General features: G+C 37.7%; 1 protein-coding gene and 1 pseudogene across 3 annotated transcripts in view; one reads left to right on the top strand and one right to left on the bottom strand.

Moving 5' to 3' along the window:
- RTL4 (retrotransposon Gag like 4) overlaps positions 1-24,329 on the bottom strand; it is a 377,204-nt gene that overhangs the window by 323,895 nt on the left and 28,980 nt on the right. The window lies entirely within an intron of this gene.
- On the top strand, positions 1,350-23,419 carry LOC116582573 (annotated as a pseudogene).

Below are 24,329 nucleotides of genomic sequence, written 5' to 3'. Positions count from 1 at the left end.
ACATAAATTGCCATTTTTTTCAATTAATCAAGATAACATGAAAAACAGAAAATCTACTCTACAGAGAATGACCATTTTTTCTTCAGTGATTGAACCTTGTTTATAGCTTTAATGTTCCCATGGAGATTATGATGCTCATTATCCAGTACTAGAAATATGACTGGTTTTAGAAACTTGAGTTGAATATGTACCAAGTCCTAACCAGTCCTTGGATGTTGCTTTTTAAAAAATCAATTCCTTATGTCAGTTTGCTTATTCTTTCTCATCAAAGCAGTGGGTAGAAAATACCAAAGAAATCTGCTTATTTGACCTTTGTATGGGCTAGACTTCAGATACATAAACAATTGTTTTACCTGGTTGTAAATGAAGTACTTTGAAAGCTATTGAGCACTTTTTAATGACTGGGGAAATGTTCAGTAGACTTCTTCATAGGCTTTTTAAGGTCCTCTAGGGACATGGTAAGTTCACCCAATTTTCTAAGAAACCTTTCTTAAAGCCAGTGAGACTTTGCTGTAACAGAAGAATCTGCTTCAACAGTTTGAAAGGTCTGTGAGCTTGATTGAAGAAAAAGTCTATAAAGACCCAAAGTCTTATTTTTCTTGAGTCTAACTCTCTAGAGGATATAAGAGTAGTACAAATATGTTGGGGAACAATTTCAGAAAGTTTACTGGACATGGAAGAGGGCAGAGACCACTTCTTCTAACCTTCTTTAACAGGACTGCTACATAGCTAGGTTAATCTGCAGAGCAATAACTTTCTTTCCTAAAGGCCTGTGTGGCTGGGCAGGAGAGAATACAAAGTCAAGTCACTACCAGGTTGGTAAGTCATTCATTCATTCATTCATTCATTCATTCAACAAGTATGTAACAGAAAGCTACCATGAACCAGGCACTGTACTAGGCCCTAGAGATACTACAGTGATCATTAACAGACACAGATTGCATTGTTATAGAGGTTACAGTCTAGTGAAGAATAATTATTCTACAAGTTTCCAATTATAAAAACTTTCATTAAGGGTTTCCTAAATGTCTTTCAAAATCCACTCCAAATTTATGTTAGCCATCAACCACTGAAACTTGGAGTCAATAATGAAGTGATTTTTTTTTCAGCATTTTCCAAATTGCAGAGCACTGAGAAAAAATTAGAAACCTCCACCCCTACTCCAGCCCCATTTATATCCCTCAAGACCATAGTACTATATCCTGTGAAGCTGTTAGGGACAATTATGGCCATTTAGGTTGCATTTGTTCCTCTTCGGCCCAGTCTGAAAATAGCACTCTTGATTCACCTAAAGAAGAAAATAGGGGCAGTTGGGGGGCTCAGTCGGTTAAGTGACTGACTCTTGATTTCAGCTCTGGTCATGATCTCAGGGCATGAGATCAAGCCCCACATTGGGCTCTGTGCTCTGCAGGGAGTCTGCTTGAGATTCTCTCCCTCTACCCCTCTCCCACTCGTGTTTTCTCTCAAATAAATAAATAAATCTTTTTTAAGAAAAGAAGAAAGTACCCTGGGCAGGATACTATAACTTTATTCCCTTGTTTCTGTTTTGTTCTTAAAAGTCTAGAAATCTATAGGAAGAACCACTTCCTCCCAAATGGTGTTTTGTTTTATGGATTTGGTTAAATGCTCAATAAGCACATTAAAATATGTGTTGACCTACAGTTGCTCTCTCCTTCTCCTCTGTTTCCCTCTAACATTCCATTTGTAAACCTGCATGAACATTAACATGGAGATTTTGTGATCAGAGGAGTTATGAGGTCAGGGCTTGGAACTAAATTGCTGCAAAGCAGTTTGATTAGTCATTGCTTTGAATGGATTAAAGCAGCATGAACACCTGCCTTGCTGAGAGGGACAAAAGGTGAGACTGTAGAAACAAATTAAACTCATTTTGTTTCCAGGGGAACATATAGACCATACTGAACATCATCCAATCTGTTTCTTTCCTGGTGGCTAATGAAAAGAAATTATGAAAAGGCGTTCATCATTGACATGAAATCATCACACTTCTCACTAACTTCAGTGCTGGAGAAGTAGCATAAATGGCTTCATTACTGATATTTCTCTACATAATGCAGAGGTGATAAAGGCAAACTTTTGTAATGAGCCAGGATAACTGAACGGTCAGTCCACACCAGGTTGTGAGGTGGCACTGGAGAAAGTGGTGAAGAAGCAAGGAGAACAAGCATCTCCAAATAATTACCACTTATCAGTCTCCAGCTCTATAAGTGCTTCATAATTACATTTGGCTCAACGCTGAGCTTTTTCCATTGAATATGTGCTGAGAGGCTTAAAAATCATGCACAAAAAAGGGAAGCTTCCAGAACAAACAAACAAATAAAAAACAAACCAAACAAACAAACAAAAAAAAAAAACCCATTCCCAATGGGTCAAATCTCTGTGCGACCACGCACTGACATCAGCATTCACAGCCAGTCAGGGGCTCTCTTGTATGCCTGAACCTGGTCAAAAATAACATCCTTCCTTTTGGAAGAATTATAAAATGAAAGATTTAGCTTTCTTGATGTATCGTGATGATTTTTTTTTTCTTGACTTCATTCCAGACAATGTGGTCAGATCCCTTTCCCACAGGAGGATGAGAAAACAGGGGCTTCCTCAGAAGTCCCTGCCTGACGTCCCTCTGAATTCCATGTGTAAACCAGATGGTCAGCACTGAGAAGAGTGGAAAGAGAGTGCTTTTCAGAGTCCAGAGAAAATGGGTAGGTGGGAAAATAACTTCAATTAATGTTATCAGAGAAACAGTTTCCAATTGTTTCTTCCCATAGTCTTCCATATTCCATACTTGCCTTTATTAAAGCAAAAACCCAGGTTGATCCCTTAGTACAGTTATTTAACCTGAATTTAACCTGAATTCCAGGTTCCTCTGGAACCAGCATCCATGAATAGGCCTAAGAGGGTCCATTAACTTATGGAAATAGGCAGAAATTCACAGTCGTGTGTCTATACAACTTGAAAAACATATTTCATAGCTATTATCAGATTCTCAATGGAATCTACATATTTCTTAGCTATTATCAGATTCTCAATGGAATCCTTTACTCTAAAAAGGTTAAACACCACTATTGTGGATCCTGCCACTATTGAACCATTTTCTGTCTTCACTCTTGAATTTCAGTATTTTAGACCAGGGGATAGAGATATAAAGGAAAAGTGGCTATATATGCTCAGATGGTGGGGGGCAATTTGTTTCAGTCAGGAGCAATTTATTGGAATTGCAAAAGTATCTCCACTGCCTAGGTTTCTGCCATATCCTTTAACCTCTTCAAGATTACCTGCCTTCTCCATTTTTATCTGCTCCTTCCGGAAGTGACAAACCATCAAACTCCAACTTGAAAAACACAGACTAATAAATCTATTTTAAGAACCTCATCTGTTTTAAGAGCCTGGCCCCAAGATTCTTTTACGTATACATGGAAATACTGTCCACACTTGGAATTCTTCCCATCTCATAGTCTTTATATTCTTTTTCATGTACCAAATTGAAATTTTTGTTTCTAAGAAAAGCTACCAAGTTATATCTTGACAACTTCTAAAACACAGATAACTTAATTAGTGCTGGCCTAACATCATTCTAGCTTCCTGGGCAGTGCACATATCCTTTGCTTCATAGGGACAGTAGAATTGGCCTGCCAAGTTTTAGAGATAGCAATTTTTTCAAGGTTCACCAACATTTCCTTCAGATGAATAAAAAGCAAATTCCTTGCAATGGACTACAAAGTTGAACGTCCCCCTTCCCCAGTCACTCTCACTACTTTTCTGACCTCATCTTCTTCCATATTTTCTTCCTCTCTCATGTTGCTCCTTGCATATTGGCCTCCTCACTGTTCCTTGAACACACAAGCACACTCTAGCCTCATATCTTGTGTACTAGCTGTTCCCTCTATCTAGAAAGGATTTCCTACCAGAAAATCCAATATTTGGTTCCCATGCTTGCTTCAGGTCTCTACTTCAATATCACCTTGCCAGAAAGACCTTTCCTAACCACCGTATTTCAAGTAGTGAGTAACTGCCACCCCAGGTTTCTCCTTATCCTTTACCTTCTTTTATTTTTCTTTTTAGTATTTTTCACCACCTAACGTATATTTATATTCTCCCCTCACTAGGCTATAAGCTCTATAAAGGCAGGAACTCTATCTACCATGTTTCCCACACTTTTTCCCAACACCTAATGCAATGCCTAGCATATTATAGGTACTCAAATATTTGTTGAATGAACAATGAACAGAGAGCTCAGAATAAAAGCTCTCAAATTGGGCTTCTCATTGGCAATTTAGGGGAAAAGAAAAAGTATCTCTATTAACCATGCACTTCATTTCTATTCAAAAGTGAGATGAGACCTTGAAGTATAAGTTTCACTGTCACACACTCCAATCTAAATTAAAACTCTCATTATCCTTTGTCAAAGCTCCTTGCCCTTTTATTTCATAGCACTATTCAACATGTGCAATTGTCATGTATTTATTTTTAAAAGATGTTCAACATATTCTCCTTCTTATTAGAACGAAAGCTGATGAGGGGTCAGGGACACAATCTGCCTTGTTCACTACTTGTATTGCTAGTGCCCAAGTCATGGATGGGGACTTGCAGGACTCTCAATAAATGAGTGGAAAGAGTAAAGGAACAAATGAAAAGAACTTTATAGACGTTAAATCCTCTTTTTTCTTAGCTAGACTGTTCCAATGCCAATGAAAAGGATACAGTTAAAAAAATGGATAATACCCTCAAAATCACTGTTTAAATATTTGGTGTTAAAGTAGGGACATATAGGAAAGTAAGCCTCCAATTAATATGAATATTTTACTTTCCATTTTTGACCTATTTATGTGGAGCCTGGCTACAAATTTTGGGAAAAAAAAAAAAAAAGAACCTGGTCAAATAGGAGGACGTGGGAGAAGGATATTTTCTCATATTTGGTTTGGTAAAGAAAACATAAGCACAACATATTGTTAATGTTTTATTCTCCAATTCTATGAATGAAGATGACATGTAGTACAGTCACAGACTTGTTTTAAATTTGGCAATTCCATTTACTGTCTTGACTTCAAATCACTCAAAGCTCACTGAAACTTTATTTTCATAGATAGAGCAGATGCATGAGAACAAGCATAAAACTTCTTTCATTGTTTCCTTTGGAGCCACAATCAAGTAAAACCCTACATTTGCATAACTATCCACAGCTGAACAGTTTAACCTATATAAATTATTTCATTTAATGCTCACTACTCTGCCTGATGGTTACTAATGATATCACCATTTTCCACATGAATCAGCTATGACCTAGCAAGGAGTAAGGAAATTACCCAAGTTACATGGCTGATAGATGACAGAGCCAGGATTTTAAAGATTTTATGTATTTATTTGAGAGAGAGAGAGCATGAGAGAGAGCATGGGGGGGGTGGGGAGGGAGGGGCAGAAGGAGAGGCAGATACCTTGCTCAGCAGAGAGCCTGACCCCAGGTTTGATCTCAGGACCCTGGGATCACGACCGGAGCTGAAGGCAGATGCTTAACTGACTGAGCCGCCCAGACACCTCAAGAGTAAAGACTTTAATCTAGATTTTTTAGATCCAAGTTTAGTGCTCCTCCTATGACATCCTTCTGTTTCCATATTTTCCCCATATGGAAGCTTTGTTTTCTAGGGTGACAAATTTGTCCTGGTTTGCCCAGGCCTTTCCGCTTTAACACTGGAAGTCCTGTGTCCTAGGAACCCTCCCAGTCCCAGGTAAACCAGGATGGTTCATCACCCTAGTTGTCATTCAGACTGTATCTACAAATTTACCCTCTCTTTACCTTACATTGCCCATAACTATAACCCAAATTTGATGTCACCAAACTTGATATTTATTTTATCCCTGTGCTCTTATTTGTCATATGTTTATCCTTTGCATATATAAAATGAAGATTTAGAGAAAACAGCTCTATGTACTTTTTGCTTCAAGCCTAGTATAAACAGGCACTTAATAAAATCTGTTTAATAATCTTGTTATGGGCATCATGATTCATGTTTAGGAAGGAGCAATGAAGACTAGATCTAAGGTATGGGTCTACTCTTTGTTTATGCACAAGACCCTTCCCCTCTTCTGGATCTCAGTTTCATCACCTGAAAATAAACATAATAATCCCTGCCTTGCTCACCTCATAATGATGAAATAAGATGTGTGAAAATAATCTAAAAAGGGCTAACTATACAAGCAATGTTGTATTAGAAAATAAAAATATATGTTTATAAAAAATAAAAAATTAAAAAAAAAAAAGAAAAGAAAAGCAGGAGGCAATTGATGAACTTTGCATCATGGATAGTGTATATGTGGAACAGCCTGGTTCATGTCAGCCATTTTTTTACTCAGCACTGCCCTGGACAGCAAGCAGTGTGGATCATTAAGGCAGTGGAAATCAACAGATTAGCTCTGCCGCATTCATATTATTCTGCCTGCACAGACATAACCTTAGCTTTGCCCTTATTATGGGCACCTGATGGCTGAGAACATAGCACACTTTCATCCTTCTTGGAGCCTGTTTACCTATTTACTGAATTTGCCAAATATGTTCCCTGCCTCTGGGTGCAATTAGCAATAGGCTGGATGTCACATCCTGCCATTAGTACCTAGACCACTTTTCAGATGACAGGAAACTTAGAAATAGCCCCATGTTTGTATTTCTAGATATTCAAAGTAAATATAATTTTAAAAAGTGGACAATAACAAATGCTTGAAACTTGGAGAGCTTGTAATGCACAATCTCTTCATCCAAAGAAGAAATGACATACACCACAAACTTCCCAGATCTCTCAACACCCAGTTGTTTTTACTAAAGAACTTGGTGATGAATACATGGCAAAAGTCTGAGATTAAATCTGAGGGGGGGAAATGATGCAAAAAAGACACAGTAGGGAAGAGGCATTTGCAGTTTGGCATTTCACCATATGTTTGAGCCTTTTTACAGAGCCAGAGTGAGACCCAAGATGAGGCTTTTGTCACAGTGACCATCTCAGCTGAGCTGAGGCAACATCTTAAGGTTGGTGAGACTCTCCCCCTACACCTACTATCAGGAAAAACCAGATAACAGCAAAATTGTTAAATCAGTTGGTGCTTTAATACACTGCTACCTTTCTTTATGCTCCCCAGCTACATCCTCAAGTGGTGATTGTTTCATCAGACTGACTGACAGACCAGTCTCCTCCTCTCAAGAAAACTTTTACTTTCTACCACCTTCTTTGCTGATGACTATGGGTAAAACAAATGGTAACCTCCCAAAGTAATATTCTGCCCCTACTTTTTGCCTCCACCAATGTCTAATCTTCACACAGTAACCAGAGATATCCTTCTAAATTCTCCACAGATCCCTATCTCATGCTGAGTAAAAGGCAAAGTACTTAACTATTACCTATAAGATTCTTACCACCTACCTTCCAACTCCCCAGTTACCTCTCAGGTCTCTTATTTATTATTTATTTAAGAGAGAGCAAGCAAGCCCAAGAGTGGAGGGAGAGACAGAGGACAGAGGGAGAGGGAGAGAGAGAATCCCAAACAGACTCCCCCACTGAGGGTGGAGCTCAACACAGAGCTCAGTCTCCATGAGATCATGACCTGAGATCATGACCTGAGTCAAAACCAAAAGTTGGACACTCAACCAACTGAGCCACCCAGGTGCCCCTCTCTGGCCCAATTTTTTACTGCTGTTTTTGTTCATTCAACTCCGGCCACGCTGGCCCCTTTGCTACTCTGTATATGCATTAGCCATTCTTGTGCTTGAGGATCTTTGAACTTGTCCTGTACCCTCTGCATAGAATTCTCCTTCCCATATTATTTGTACTTCTTCAGCCCTTTACTCAAATGTCATCTTTTCAGTGATCCATTCCCTCATCTCCCCATCCCAAACTGAAACGTTCACTTAAGATACTCTCAATACTTTCTATCACATTTTCCTGATTTATTTTTCTCCCTGGTACTTAGCACTGTCTAAAATACAGTGGCATATTCTACTTACCATTTTATTGATCGTCACCCTCAGAAATATTATAAGTTCTAAAAAAGTGAGGACTTATGTCTGTCTTTTATCCCTAGTACCTATAAAAGGGCCTCACTCATAGCAGGCATTTATTAAATATCTCTAAAGGAATTAAATGAGTGAATGAGTGAACAAGATTAATCCTATAGGATAAATTGCTAATGTAATCATCAGTTGAGGCTTTTTCTTTCCAGGAGAAAAGAATGATTGAACAGCTTAAACAGTGAAAATACATGTCTCCATTTGCAGATAGATGAAGGATATACTGAGATACTTAAGGGCAAGGAGACTGCCTTCCCTACCTGGCCTCAGAGGTGCCATCATCATCCACTGCTTACCTGGGATGCTTAGCAGATAAGACTCATTAATACAATAAGATGCAGAGACTACTTGTGGCATAGGTAAAACTAGTTTGATTTTTTAAGGTACTCTAAATTTGGAATTTACTATATCCATACCCTTTATATAACCATCCAACTCCTCACACAAACTTATCAAAGTATACATCATTATTCTTATTTTTATAAGATTATATTTATTTATTTATTTGAGAGAAATAGAGAGAGCAGGAGGAGGGGCAGAGGGAGTGAGAGAGGGAGAGAATTTCAAGCAGACTCCCCAGCAACTGTGGAGCCCCATGCGGGACTCAACCTCAAGACCCTGAAATAATGACCTGAGCTGAAGCCAAGAGTCAGACACTTAACCAACACACACAGGCACTCCATTGTCCCTATCTTACAGAAAAGAAACTAAGAGAAATTGAGTGGCTTACTGAATGTAACGTGACCAAAAATATAGAGAACTGGGTTTCAAACCCAGGTCAGTAGTGCACAGAGACTCCGTTCTTTCTGTTCTACCATACTTCTGTAGTTGAAGGGAGGACATGTACCCTTATCCAAGATTTTCATATGAACAATATGTCAAAATCTTCAGACTTGGCATTACTTAGCAACTGCAGAGAATATTTTCCATTCTCAGCTACAGACAGCCTTTGCACTGGCACAAATTATTTGTTGCCCTGCCCCGCCCCCTGAAGCACATGACAACAAATGTCAATCTTGCAGGCTGTCGATGTATTTGCCTGTATGCCCCTCACTATATTTCATTTCTATTAGCAGAGCTGGAGCTGGAAGACCAAAACCAGAATTTCACACTTCAAGTGTCACATAGCAGTCTGATCACACTGGGAGAAGTAGAACACATGTACTCCTTCTTGTTTATAATATGCTTATAGGCACTAAGGAATTCCAAGCCTATATGACTGTACAGTGCCAGTTTCCAGAAACAAAATGTTCCAATGCACACCAAATGAGCGGAAGGCACTAGTCTCCCTTGAGGTCTGCCAAATGATTTTCCTTCCCTTCTTACAGCCACCCTCTCCCAAAAAGGAAAGTCTGTTATTCATTCAATGTGTGTTAGATGAACATAAAGGTCGGGCCCTGTGCTAAGTGCCAGGATGAATGTGATTTCATCTACTAGAGGAGACAGACATAATCAGATCATAAATGACATCTGAGCGTGGCAAAGACTATAATGGGGGTAGAAAGAGGATCCAGAGAGTACATAAAGAGAAGAAAGTCTGACTTTTTCTAGAGGATATAGGGAAAATTTTCCTAAAGAATTGTGAAATAACTACTCGATTCTTTTTCAATTAACCATTTTTGGAACACCTAAGTTTTCAAGTTATGATGTTAAGCCCTATTCATCTAGATGTTTACCTCAAATGGAGACAGTGAAGAGCTTACATTATAGTCAGTTCATTGAAGAGCAAGTGGTCCTGATTTCACCCCACATGTATTGATGGGTCTGTGGTATGTGGCCCAGAGGTACGGAAGAATTTCCTAACATTGACCAACAACCCTGTAATACCAACCCTTGGTCACAAGAAGGGCAAGTGAAAATCTAAATCTAAATTCTAGAGGACACAGAATCTAACCAATTGAGTGGTTTGGAAAACACAGGGCAGAGAGCAGGGGTGGGGGGTGGTGAGTAGAAGCCCAGAATATGGGTTACTGACCTTATACTAAAGTTCAAAATAGTGCAACTCTGTGATTTTTTTATACTGGGTTTCTGCATCTGCTTTTGCTTTAGATGAGCATCCTGTTGCTGAAAAAAATTGAGTAAAATGACCAGAACTTAAATAAAATTTTGGAGGGAAAAAAACTAATCTACTCACTCATTTTACAGATAAGGGAAACTGAGGCTCAAAGTAGGGAAATAATTTGCCCAGATGCCACTGCAACATGGAGCAAATGATTTTACCTCTAGGAGCTTCAGTTCCCCCTCTGTGAAATGGGAATTATAATAGTGTATTCCTCATCATTGTTTTGGTAATACATAGAGCTAATGTATTCAAACATGTAGGTCAGTGCCTGAAACACAATAGATAGGGGAAAAATTGATTACTACCAGTATGATAATGATGATGGTGATGATGGTGATTATGATGATGATGCAATTAGTTCCAGCTAATTATTTAAAATTCAAGTTTCCTGCTTGCAAACCAGCATTCTATTCTCTATATCAAATTGGCTCAGGACGGGGTGCCTGAGTGGCTCAGTGGGTTAAAGCCTCTGCCTTCGGCTCAGGTCATGATCTCAGGGTCCTGGGATCGAGCCCCACATCAGGCTCTCTGCTCAGCGGGGAGCCTGCTTCCTCCTCTCTCTCTCTGCCTGCCTCTCTGCCTACTTGTGATCTCTGTCTGTCAAATAAATAAATAAATAAAATCTTAAAAAAAAAAAAAATTGGCTCAGGACAATCCTCTCAGCAGCACTGGTCAGCATGATTTGACACAGTTGATCACTCCTTCCTCCTGGATTTACTTTTTACATTTGGATTTCTGGGATAGGCCCTCACTGAGTTTGTCCTCCTACCTCACTGGCTGCTCCTTCTTAATCTCCTCCACATCCTCCTCATTTCCCCCGACTGTTAACCACAGGGCTCAGGCTTCAGATCTCTCCTCTCTTCTACACGCATCCCCTGGGACATCTTATTTAGGCTCGTAGCTTTAAATTCCCTCTATATGTTGAAGACTCAAAAATGTATATCACCAGTTCAGACCTCTCTCTCCTGAACTCCAGATTCATATCAACTGATACTAACCAACCATTTCAGTATAGACATCTCGAAGTAAATATGACTAAAATAGAATTCCTGAGTTTTCTCCCAAATTTGCTCTTCCTCCCACTGTTACCCATTTCAATAAATACCCACAACATCATCCCAGTTGTTCAAACCAAAAACCCAGGTACTTTCCTCTTTTCCTCTCATTCCATAGCCAGTCCATCAGCAATTCACATTGGCTATGCCTGTAAAATTCATGATATTCATGATAATCACAGATTTATTCATTTCTCATTATTGCATTGTTAAAGTCTTAGGCTCAGCCACCTCTACCCTAATCACCCTGTATTCACTCTTGCCATCTTATAGACCATTCTCTGTGTAGTAGCCAAAGTGATCATTTTTAAATTGTTATCCAGAAAATGTGCTTTTGCAATGACTTCTCATTGGACATCCTTAGGTATAGCAGCATAGCCTTGCCCTCACTCACAACGCACTCTTTCTCACTATTTCACTTCTTTCCTTCATAGTATTTACCACTATTTGAAAACTTATGTACCTACATATGTAATATTTTTACTTGTTTACATTTTTAAATGTCTTCTACGTACACACTGGTCAATGGAATGTCATTGCCATGAAGAAGGAACTTTAACTTCTCCATTGCTATAGTCCCAGAATTTATAACAGTGTCTGGCACAGTAGACTTTCAGCAAATAATTTTTAAGCACATGAATGAATATAGAAAACTGAACTAGAGACCTGATTTCATTGGGTTCCAACATTCCCTGCCTGTCTCTGTGAAGCTCCCTTCCCAAATGGAGTCCACATTCTAGGTAAGACCACAGGAAGTTTGGGAAGAAACTGCTTTCCACCTCATCTCAACTCTGACAGACAAATTAAACACCAATATAGCTCTCAGAGAGTTCTTTTTGTGGCAAAACTGTGGTTTCTCCAGTCTACAAATGATTTTAATGAGAAAGGATCCATCATGATCAAAAGTACTATTCCTAACTATGCTCATGATGAATGTGCAATAATTAAGATATTCCAACTAGTGTCACTTGCTTGGCACATTCCAATTATGGAGGATGCTAGAAATAAAAAGATTAAAAACATCACCTGTTGCAAACATTGTATAGAGAAGAGCACCTGCACAGAATCCTTCGGATAATACCTCTGATGATGAATCGCTTATTGCAACAGAAAGAAATTGACTTGTAAAACTATAGACATAGGGAAGGAGGGGAAGATCATGCTGATGTGCAGGTCACTCCAAGCCAGCATCAGGATCCTTGAAAACAGATCAAAGTTGGGGCTAAAAAGCAGTATTGTCCCTAGGCTACAATGCGCAATGTATAATTCAGGAATCTGTCCAGTGGAGGAAGTGATAAGTGCAAGGGTTTTTCAACATCTCCAGTCAATATTCAGTTAGATGGGAAATAAGTGAAAGAATAGAAGGAAATTTGGCCTGGAGTTTATACCATGGTAGGTTACAACACTGAATTCACATTAGAATCACCTTTGTATATGAAAAGCCACTCACCCCTAGGATTAACTCCCAGTGATTCTGATTTAATTAACCTAGAGCAAGTCCCAGGCACTACTATGCTGTTTAAGACTATCAGGTGATTCCAATCTGCAGTCAGGTTTGAGAACAATTTTTAGCTGATACAAATCTTCAGAAGGCATCCTGTTTCTTTAATTCTGGTTCTCAAAGTTGGTCCCCAGATCTGCAGCAACAGTATCACTCAGGAATACGTTAGAAATGCAAATCATGGGGTCTCAACTCAGATCTGCTGAATCAGAAACTCTGGGGACAGGGCCCAGTGAACTGTGGTTTAACGAGCCCTCCAGGTGATAAAGCACCCCTAAGCCGGAGAACCACTTCTTTAACCAGAAGTAACAGATTAAACAAAGTGAATATATCCCTCTAACTAAAAGAGTTAAACAGCTGAGGTGCAAGGAGCAGCTAGAGGCACTTTGACTACAAACTGGACTGAAGCTCTGCAGCTGGAACTGGGTTTTTGTGGGGCTCCCACTTCTAGAGAAAATGTTAGTGAGTTAAGAGTGAACACTGAACCAAAATGTAAATCAAAGTTTAGATTAAATCTAATTATTTAAATTAAATCAAAATTTAGATGATACCTGGAAATATTTAGGAATTAACAACAAAGGTACTGGTTCATAAAAGAAGACTTTTCTTTAAAAAATATTAGTTCTATAGAAGTGCTTTAAAAAAAAATTAGTGTGCTACAGAAACCTGTGGGCAGCTTGTTAAAAATATAGATTCCTGGGTCCCACACCCAGTGATTCTCATTTACTTTTTAAAGATTTATTTTATTTATTTGAAAGAGAGAGAGCACAGGGAGGGGCAGAGGGAGAGAGAGACAAGCAGACTCCCCACCAAGTAGGGAGACCAGCACAGGCTGATTCTGGAAGCCTGAGATCATGACCTGGGCTGAAATCAAGAGTTGGACACTCAAACGACTGTGCCACCCAGGCACCCCAAAGAGATTCTGATTTAGGAGGTCTGGAGTGAGACCCATAAATTTACATTTTCAGTGATCTCTTTAGGTGATTCTTTAGTAGGTGGTCTTCTTACCAAACTTTAAGAAATGCTGTACTGTATGAACTTGGTTTTATCAATGGGCTGATCTGGGGCGCCTGGGTGGCTCAGTGGGTTAAAGCCTCTGCCTTCAGCTCAGGTCATGATCCCAGGGTTCTGAGATCCAGTCCCACATCAGGCTCTCTGCTCAGCAGGGAGCCTGTTTCCACCTCTCTCTCTGCCTGCCTCTCTGCCTACTTGTGATCTCTGTCTGTCAAATAAATAAAATCTTATCAATGGGCTGATCAAAAAGAATTCTGATTGAATCCCAGTGTCAGTGGTCTAGATGGCAGATGAAATGTGTCCCTTGTAGAATTAATCATATTACCTTGCAAATAAACATACCTATTGACATCATTCTGGTGGCTATATACTAACTGGGAAGAAAATAACTGCAGAATTCAATGGCCTCTTGAATGCTGAATCTACCTGCCCAGAATTGCAGAATAACAACAATAATGCCAAAAACAAGACCCATAAAGTGGACATGTGGAAGCTGACTGCAACTTATTTTATATTTTCAATTTAATTCTTGTTTGGGACCTACTTATTTTGACTGTATGATCTAATTTCCTAACTTCATCTCATAATAATTTTAGGATGCCTTAGAATACCTGTCTTGGCATGTAAAGTAATGAAGAGGTCACAGCTTTGTGACTGACCTATCCTATAACAGCCCAACACCATACATCTCTAGTCACAATCCATAAATATTCAGTGATAGTAATGGCATCTAAAATTTCTCCTCTATTTCCAGACTATGAAAGGACATATGCTTACAATAGCCATAAATGGCAGATGAAGTAGTCTACTATTCAGCTTAAAACAACATATACTGTGCATGCACAAATTATATACATACACATACAGAAACACATTCATATCACAGGACTTTCAAACTCCACCTAGCTTTTTAGTCTCCTACCCCATCGTCTGGTTGAACTTATTAGAACAAAGACTACTCATTTATTGCATAGACCAAAGGCGTTGTTTAGTCTCCCCAGGCCCCTGCCTTGGGTATGACTAGTCCACGCAATTGTGCAGGCCCTGATCTTTGACAGAAGTATCTATCTTCAGTAATAGGAAATAATTAGTTCCAGATTGAACATAAACCTAGTTTTGCCTAACAAACCTAAAAGTAAGAACTGAACATATTGTTCTCTTTCTAAGTGGTGTCACTATGCTCCAGAACAAAACTCAAGAATATTTATAGAATACCAAAAAAAAAAAAAAAAATATATATATATATATATATATATATATATATATATATATGGCCAACTCCAACAAAGTAACAAGACTCACAATATCAGATATCAAATAAAAAATTACCAGGCATGCAAAGTTGCAGTAAAAGATGAGCCATGATGTGAAAATAAATCAACCCCCAAAACTGGTCCACTATTGACACAGACATTACTATAAGCAGAAAAGGATACTTAAAATATATTATAACTGTATTCTACTACATTAAAAGTTAAAGATATGGAATATATAAAAAATACCTAAATCAAATTTGTGGAGATGAAAACTATAATGTATGAGATGGAAAATGCTACTAGAAATAATTAATAATAGATTAGATATGGAATTTAAAAAGGTCAATACACCTAAATCCACAAAAATAGCTAGTATCCAAAACAAAACACAAAGAGTAAAAAGGAGAAGGAAGAGAAGAAAAATATTTGAAGATGATGGACAAAAATTTTCACATTTGATGAAAATATAAAACACAGACCCAAGAAGATGAAGAAAACTCAAATCAGAAAAAGGAAGAATAGAAGAAAACCACACCAATTTACATCATAATCAAATTTCAGGAAAACTAGTGATAAAAAGAAAATCTTAAAAGTAGTCAGAGAAAAAAGATACCTATGTAGAGTAAGAATGATAGATTTTTTTCATTGGAAACAATGCAAGTGAGAGGACAGTGAAGTATTATATCCAAAACACCAAAAGAAAAAAACTGTCAAGAGAAAATATATTCCATCAGAAAGGATGAATACCCAACTTTTGCATCAACATGGATGGAACTGGAGGAGATTATGCTGAGAGATATAAGTCAAACAGAGAAAGTCAATTATCATATGGTTTCACTTACTTGTGGAACATAAGTAATAACATGGAGGACATTAGGAGAAGGAAAGGTAAAGTGAAGGTGGGGGAAGTCAGAGGGGGTGATGAACCATGAGAGACTATAGACTCCAAGAAACAAACTGAAGGTTTTAGAGGGCAGGGTGGTGGGGAAATGGGTGAGCCTGGTGGTGGGTATTATGGAGGGCATGGATTGCATGGAGTACTGGGTGTTAAACTTAAACAATGAATCTTGGAACACTACATCAAAAACTAATGATGTATTGTATGGTGACTAACACAACACAGTAAAAAAAAAAAAAGAGAGAGAAAGAGAGAAAATGTCTTCTGAAAATAAAGGGGGCACACCTCTATACTTTTGAGTATATACCCAAAAGAAGTAAAAGCAAGAACTTGAACAAGTATTTGTACACCCATGTTCAAAGCAACACTATTTGCCATAGTTAAAAGATGGGAACACAAATGTCCATCAACTGATGAATGGATAAACAAAATGTGATATATACATAAAGTACAATATTACTCAGCCTTAAAAATGAAGGTAACTGACACATACTACAACATGGCTGAACACTGAGGACTTTATACTAAGTGAAATAAACCACTCACCAAAAGACAAAAAAAGTGTGTGATTTCACTTATATGAAGTACCCAAAGTAGTCAGATTCAGAGACAGAAAGGAGAAGGTGTGGGGCTGATAGCAGGGGAGTGGAGAGTTAGTATCTGATGGGTATAGAGTTTCAGTTAAGAAAGATGAAGAAGTTCTGAATATGCATGTCAGTGATGGTTATACAACAATGTGAACATACTCAGCGTCACTAAACTGAATAATTTAAAATGATTAAAATGGTAAATTTTATGTTATGTATATTTTACCACAATAAAAAAAAAACTTTAAAACTGATGGGAAATTAAAGATGTTTTCAGACACAGAAAAGCTGATACAACTCATCATCAGCAAACCCATGCTTCAAATTAAAGTCTCTTAGAAGAAAAATTATACTAGATAGATACATAGATCTACAAGAAGAAATAAAGAACACCAAAATGGCAAACATAAAAGTAATGTAAGAGAATTTGCTCTTATAATTTTAATACCATAAGAGATAATTGACTGTTTAAAAAATAAAAACAATTTATTGTGATATTTGTTGCATGAATAAAAGCAAAATGCATAACAACTGTAGTACAAAGGCTTAGAGGAGAGAAGTGGAATTATACTCATGTAAGGCTCCCATACTATATGGTAAGTAGTATAATATCACTTGAAAAGATTGTGACTAAAGGTGTATATTATAAGCAACCCCCAAATACTAATAAAATTAGAAAACAAAGACTTAACATTAATAAGACAGTGAAGGAGATTAAATAGAATTAAAAATTTCAGTTAATCCAAAATAAAGCAAAAAACAAAAAAGACAGGAAAGGGAACAAAGAACACATATGACAAATGAGAAAAAAATAACAGGACGAGAGGATTAAAGTTAACCATATCAACAATTACATTAAATGTAGATGGTCTAAACACCAGAAATGAATCAATTGTCCATCCACATATGAATGGATAAACAAAATGGTATATCCATACAACAGAATACTGCTCATAAATAAAAAGAAATAAATTGTTGATATACAACATTTAGATGTATATCAAAATAATTACATTGAGTTTAAAAAGCCAGACCAAAAAAAGGATTTAGACTATATAGTTCCATTTATATAAAAATCCAAGAAATGTAAACTATTATACTGTGACCAAAAACAGTTTTCTGGGGTTGAGTGGATTCTCAAAAGGCCTGTTAAAACTTTGGGAGATAATGGATATATTCACTATCTTTATGGTAATAATGGTTTCATGGCTCTACACATATGTGAAAAAATTAAATTATATACTTTAAATATATAGTTTATGTATGCCAGTTATACCTCCATAAAGCTGTCATGGTTATTTTTTTAATGTACTGTGGGAGTTCTGAGCAGATAGACTCAAAATGGATCACAGTAGTAGGGCACGGAAGCTACATTTCTCATCTCATGAGTGTTAAGAATGATCTCTAGGGGTAAATTATTCTTTTCTAGGATCTGTATTTTCCTTGTAATGATGGGAGTATGGAAAAATCTCAAATTGTATGCCCAAGTCTGAAATGAAGTAGTTCCACAGAACACAAGATATAGAAGTGTCGTAGAGGTCCAGAGGTTTCAAACATTGCTCCACAGAGCACTGGAGTACTTCTGAGTTCTCCAGAGTGTGTGAAGAGGGTGGTGTTGCAGAAGCTGAGAAGAGCTGAGAAGAGGTAATTCTTACTCTTCCATCCTGACTCAATCAGAGTAGCTCTACTCTTACATGTTTTACATACTGAATTGCAGAGTAGTATTTTTTTTTTCATTTTTTTTTTAATTTTTGAGAGGAGGGAGGGGCAGAGGAAGAGAGAGAATCTTAAGTAGGCTCCACACCCAGCATGGAGCCCAATGTGGGGCTCAATCTCACAATCCTGAGATCATGACCTGAGCTGAAATCAAGAGTGGGAGGTTAACCAACTGAGCTACCCAGGTGCCCTGAGTAATAGTTTACTTAAAAAAAATAAAACACCCCATGACTAAAAAGATAAAAATGAAAAATCACAGGTATAGCTCAAAAAATGTGCTATATGACTAATAATTTACTACATCCATTTATTGTACTTATTGTAGTGTAGCTAAAATGTTAAAGAGACTGGGAGATCCTGCCTACTATGCTAGTTTCTCTAGTTATAGCATAACATAGGAAGGAAGAAGTTATTGAGAAAGAAAGCTAGATGACTTAATTTTTCATGAGCCAAGTCTTTGTTTAAAATGATACAGATAAGGGGCACCTGGGTGGCTCAGTGGGTTAAGCCTCTGCCTTTGGCTCTGGTCATGATCCCAGGGTCCTGGGATCGAGCCCCACATCAGGCTCTCTGCTCAGTGGGGAGCCTGCTTCCCTTCCCCTCTCTCTGCCTGCCTCTCTGCCTGCTTGTGATCTCTGTCAAATAAATAAAGAAAATCTTAAAAAAAAATGATACAGATAAATACTAATAACTAATAACAGATAAATAACTAATATCCACTCACTGGATAATCACTTTGCATGCATTAAGTTCCTAAATCTTCCCAACCATCTTATGGAATAAGAGCTATTTATCATCCTCAGTTGTCAGATGTGGAAACTGAGGCATAGAGGGATTAATTAGCTGAAAAGCATAGAGCTGTTAAGTGGTTAGGAAGTCAGGAACAGAACCCATATATGCATGACTCTAAAGCACATTCTCAACCATTACATGCAATTGCTCTCTGGGTCAACTATTTTCAAACTATATGAAATTCATTCATGGATGTGCTGGTGGTATAGAGAGAGAATGAGAAGGGGGGAGGGAATCTGACTCTTTGCCATTACTATCATCACTTTGTGATCATAGTAACTCTACTTCCAATTGTTTATGTAGATTTCCACTGAACACACATTTTCAATACTAAAAAAATTTAAAGAGGTTTAAAAAGCACTGACAGTAGTAGGATCCCTTCATGTTACAAATGAAAATACTGAGGACACAAGGGGAATGTGCTCTATCTTTGGTAACAATAACATAGCAAGTTAGTGGCAGGTCTTGACTCTGTCCAGCATTATTTTCTCATATGCCATTATTTCACCATGAACCCCAACAAGGTCTTATCAAAATTTTAGTGGAATACATGAGTTTTGAAAAATCAAAACTGAAAGTAAGCAATGTCTAAAGAGAAGACCTTATTCTGAAATTCAGAGTGAGCTGTACTCCAGGAAGTGACAGCCATCTCTATCATCCAGTACTCTAAGCAAAATATTTTTCCTTGACCACTAGTGGGTACTGAAGTGCACAAATAATTTAATGCTATAATGGAACTTTCTTAATGCATATCAGGTACGAGTCTGGGTAGGAATTTAAACTTGAGCTTCATGCATCAAGCTTTTCCTAAGGATATGCCATAAAACAGAAGAGAAGATAACCACAGCCAACCTTGCATTTGAAAATGACTCTACCAAGTTCTGGCAGAGCCAAGTTCTAGGCTTGGTGCTCATCCTCCATCTCAGATTTCAGGGCCATTTTTTCAGTTCCAAACCCTAAGACCTTTATCTCAGATATAAACCTCAGAACTTTGAGGGGGCCTACAAAATTCCTGAATCCTTCCACAAAATTTTGCATGTATGTGCATATTTCTAGAGAGTGAATACTTAATTTTCTTTAGAATCTCAAAGGAGTTCATAATGCCTAAAAGGTTAAGAAATGCTAGTTTAGACTGAGTTTCTATGAGTGCACTGGGCATTATGCCCTTTGTGAGATCAGAGGGAGGTAAGCTATCTTTTTTGACCTGAAAGCTCCAGCAATAGTAAAAACTGAAGCTGGAATTTTATGTTTCTCCCTGCCTGCCTGCTTAATCTCCTTTGTGGGGAGTATGAAGAGAGGTAATAAAGAGAAACAAAAGCTAGATTATTTCTCTGTGTTCTTTTATACGATGCCAGATAACCTATTTAGCATAAACTCTTGCCTTTTAACATGTTGTTTCAGTGTCATGCAGAGCTAGTTTGACACAGTGGAGGAAAGTATAGGCTTTAGAGACAAACAGATGCTGATTCAAATCAAGACTCCACCACTTTGCGACAATTTACTTAACTTCTTTAGGCCTCTGTTTTCTAATTTATAAAATGGGAATTAAAGGAACTACTTCTTTTTTTTAATTTTTTAATTTTTTATAAACATATAATATATTTTTATCCCCAGGGGTACAGGTCTGTGAATCGCCAGGTTTACACACTTCACAGCACTCACCAAAGCACATAAAGGAACTACTTCTTAATGTTGTAAGGTTAAATGGTATAAGGCAAAGAGCCTAGTAAATTGAAAGAGCATAATAAATAGTAGAAAATTTTTAATTAGAATTCACTATTACCACCATAGGCACAATCTTTCTACTCCAGTTTTTTTTTTTTTTTTTTTTTTTTAGTTCCTTCTACGTATTTCTCTCTGTTCTGCTAAATCTACTTGTTTCCTGGTTGGCCCCTTTCTTCCATCTTCCTTGCTTCCCCTCTTTCTTTCCCAGTATCTTTCTACCTTCCTCTCTTTAATCTCTCTCCTTCTCTCACTATACATCTGTCTTCCCTTTTATTTACCTATCAGGAAAGAGAGAAATATGAAGCAACTTAGAATTAAGACATGAATAGTCAAGGGAAAATAAAAGCCAAATTTCAAGGATATCAGGTCTCATTACTGAAATTCTGCATCTTCACCTGAAATCTCATCTATAAATACGTAATTACCTCTAAACTTACCATGTCCCCTTGAATGTCTCAATCTCAGCCTAAATCAATATCAGGTTTCCTGTTGTACTCTGAGCTGAAAATAAGTCCCAGGGGTGCCATGGAGATTTGAAGTTCTCCCTGAGCTCTTGCGCTTTTACTTAATTGAAAAGCCAAACATCGGAGAAATATTTACCCAAGAACTTGTTTGCTACATTAATTAATTAAAATATGATGCGAGCACACTTACCAATGCCATAGAGACAGATAGAGGGTTGACTAATTTAAAAACCTCTTTTAAAAGAGAAAATAGTAAAAGAAAGGATACATAAATGCCTTATTTTATTTTAACTTAAAACATAAATGTACCTTCCTTTCCCAATATTCTGATGTAGGACCAAGGCCAGCATTATAATTTTTCTTGTATAAAACTCATCCATAAGTGTCATTAATGATTTCTAGTTTCAGTTCATTTGACATGGAGTAAGAATCTATAGGTACTTGTAAAGCATACTGAGTGAAGAATCCTATATTGTGTAATCTTATTCCCAATTATTTATCGATGTAGTAATCCCATTTGACCTGATAGTCCCATTTTTAGTGACATGGATTTACTGAAGTTTTCCAAATCAGTTTAGTATTTTGTTTTTATTATTAAATGTATCATATAAAAATAACTTATAATGGGAATGTAAAATATAAAGAATAAACATTAAATGGAGATCCACATACTCACAACCTAGCTTAAGAAATATATCATCGGGGTGCCTGGGTGGCTCAATGGGTTAAAGCCTCTGCTTTCAGCTCAGGTCATAATCCCAGGGTCCTGGGATCAAGCCTCACATTGCATCGGGCTCTCTGCTCGGCAGGGAGCCTGCTTCCTCCTCTCTCTCTGCCTGCTTCTCTGACTACTTGTGATCTCTGTCTGTCAAATAAGTAAATAAAATCTTGAAAAAAAAAAAAGAAATGTATTATCACAGGCTCTACAACTGGGGATGCTTGCTACTCTCGGCGCCAGGCCCAGCTTCCTTCAAAATGTCTACTGTTCACAAAATTCTCTGCAAGCTCAGCTTGGAGGGTGATCACTCCATGCCCCCTAGTGCATATGGGTTGGTCAAAGCATATACCAATTTTGATGCTGAGCATGATGCTCTGAACATTGAAACGTCCATCAAGACCAAAGGTGTGGATGAGGTCACCTTTGTCAACATTTTGACCAAACGCAGCAATGAACAGAGACAGGATATTGCCTTCACCTACCAGAGAAGGACCAAAAAGGAACTTGTATTAATGCTGAAGTCAGCCTTGTCTGGCCACCTGGAGACAGTGATTTGGGGCCTATTAAAAACACCTGGTCAGTATGATGCTTCTGAGCTGAAAGCCTCCATGAAGGGACTGGAGACTGATGAGGACTCCCTCATTGAGATCATCTGCTCAAGGACCAAGAGCTTCAGGAAACTAACAGAATCCACAAGGAAATGTATAAGACTGATCTGGAGAAGGACATCATTTCTGACACATCTGGTGACTTCCACAAGCTGATGGTTGCCCTTGCAAAGGGTAGAAGAGCAGATGATGGCTCTGTCATTGATTATGAACTGATTGACCAAGATGCCCAGGATCTCTATGATGTCAGAGTGAAGAGGAAAGGAACTGATGTACCCAAGTGGATCAGCATCATGACTGAGCGGAGTGTGTGTCACCTCCAGAAAGTATTTGATAGGTACAAGAGCTACAGCCTTTATGACATGTTGGAGAGCATCAAGAAGGTCAAAGGAGACCTAGAAAATGCTAAACCTGGCCCAGTGCATTCAGAATAAGCCCCTGTATTTTGCTGACCAACTGTACGACTCCATGAAGGGCAAGGAGATTCATGATAAAGTTCTGATAAGAATCATGGTCTCTCACAGTGAAGTGGACGTGTTGAAAATTAGGTCTGAATTCAAGAGAAAGTATGGCAAGTCCTGTATTACTACATCGAGCAAGACACGAAGGGCGACTACCAGAAAGCGCTGCTGTACCTGTGTGGTGGGGATCACTGAGGCCCAAGACGGTTGAGCATCCAGGATGCTCCTTTGTTTCCGGCTAACAATTCTAGAAAATAGCTTGTGACTAATAGTCCCCTTGGGCCCATCCCTGCAGGGATGGCATTAGTATCACCTGCTCCCCCTTCTTATTGCAGTTGCCTAAGCATTGCCTGCCTCTTATGTCTACTCTCTCCTTTTAACCAAAGAAATGAGCATTCCAGGAGTTGGAAGTGAAATCTATGGTGTGAAACACTTTGCCTCTTGTGTACTGTGTCATAAACAGATGAATAAACTGAATTTTTACTTTATAAAAAAAAGAAATATATCATCACAAATAACATTGAAGGCTCTATGTCAAGAACTGTCAACTGTCCGAGACTTTACCTTACTTATAAACTGACAAGGTGGCCTGCCACAGTTTCACAGATGTTGGTAAAAATCAATCTAGTTGTTTATCTTTATGCCAATTCTACACTGTCATGATACTGTAGTATTATATTAAGACTTGAAAGTCAGCTGGTACAAGTCCTCCAAATTTTTTCTTTTTTAAATTTGTTTTAGCTAGTTTAGTTTCTTTATATTTCCATGTAAATTTGAGAACTATCTTTTCAATTTCAAAAAAAAGCATGCCAGTATTTTAATTGGGATTGAGTTAAATCTGTAGATAAAATTGTAAATAATTAACATTTTAATAATATCAATCTTTGTTCTGATTCATGAAAACAATATATGTCTCTACTTATTTAGGTCTTCTCTGATTTTTCTCAGTTTTACATATCTTTTCTCAGATTAATCCATAAGTATTTAACATATCTTGATGCTATTGTTAATGGCATTTTTTCCATTGTAATTTTTGATTGTTGCTAATATATAAAAATACAACAAATATTTATTGATGTACAGTTGACATGCAATGTTACATTAGTTTCAAGTGTACGACATAGTGATTCAACAACTCTTAAAATCATGGCAGTTTTAGTTTTAGTTTTTCCTTTCCTATCTGGATTTCTCTTTCTTGCCATATAGCAATAGACAGAACTGCCAGTCTACTGTTGAATATAAGTGGTAAAAGATGACTTCCTTGCATCGTTTCATGATCTCAGGGCAGAAACATACTTTCCTTTGCTTACAATGTTAGCTATAGTTTTCTGCCTGGCACACTTTATCAGGTTAAGATTTCCTTCTATTCCTAGTTTGCTGAGAATTTTTTTTTTTTATCAAAAATGG

Source organism: Mustela erminea, chromosome X, assembly GCF_009829155.1.
Source record: "Mustela erminea isolate mMusErm1 chromosome X, mMusErm1.Pri, whole genome shotgun sequence".
Taxonomy (NCBI): domain Eukaryota; kingdom Metazoa; phylum Chordata; class Mammalia; order Carnivora; family Mustelidae; genus Mustela; species Mustela erminea.
The sequence above is the reverse complement of the archived record's forward strand: the minus strand, read 5'-3'. Positions and strand labels throughout refer to the sequence as shown.